Here is a 984-nt window from a genome sequence, read left to right on the forward strand (position 1 = left end):
ACCAAACTATAGAAACTTTTACGGTCTCTGCATAAACATGGTTTTACAATGCAAATGCACTTACATCGCAGCAAAAGACATTCTTAATATCAACATTCTAAACATGCCCAACCACGCTTAATTTGCAGTTCTAACCATACTACTCAAATCAAAATCTTCATAAAGGTACATTGGATTAAGAATTACAAGTACATTCAACAAAAACCAAAAAGTTCACATAGAGCCAATACAATGTAGTCACTTTTCCTAAGATTGCCGGTCTGCACGACAAAAACGTCATCCATGGAAGCATGCCTGAAAAACATAGAGTAATCATGTTAGGAGACAATATAGTAAACATTAGGTAAACATGGAATGAACAACAATTATTTAACCGATGCATAACTTTTTTCCATCTACCTACCTATTGTGGAACATGACCGCTTGTGGAAGCGCCACGGGACTGCAGACATTTTCTGTGGTTATGCCCAGAAGCATGACACAGTCCACATGTCTGCTTGGGTTGACTCTCTATCAAATTTGCGTCCTCCCTCCGCCATCCCGATTCTCGATCCTTATTCCTCACTCCATCCATCTCATTCCTTATTCTCGACTTCACTGGTCGACTTTTGGCCTGCAACAATGTTGGATTAGGCAACCACTTTGGCCCCATGGGATCCCTCCACAACGACTGCGACTTTGGAACTACAAATGCATGCTCATAAGTGTTAAGGGCATTGTTCAAACCATAACATGGGTGAATATATGTGGTCGAATCAATATGTAAATAGTCACATACTCTAATTGCATGTGAACACGGGATCCCTATGTTTTGCCATTTCCCACAACTGCATGTTCTTTCCTGTAACCGAACTTCATAATTGTGGTTTCCCCCTCCTGCGCTACACGTGTTGAGTTGGGTAACTACTTGAAATATCAGCTCTTCATTGCTAAATGGCTTGAGATAGTGTTTCTTAGATTTATGCTTATTTCCATCCCACGTGG

Source organism: Quercus robur, chromosome 11 (assembly GCF_932294415.1).
Source record: "Quercus robur chromosome 11, dhQueRobu3.1, whole genome shotgun sequence".
NCBI lineage: Eukaryota > Viridiplantae > Streptophyta > Magnoliopsida > Fagales > Fagaceae > Quercus > Quercus robur.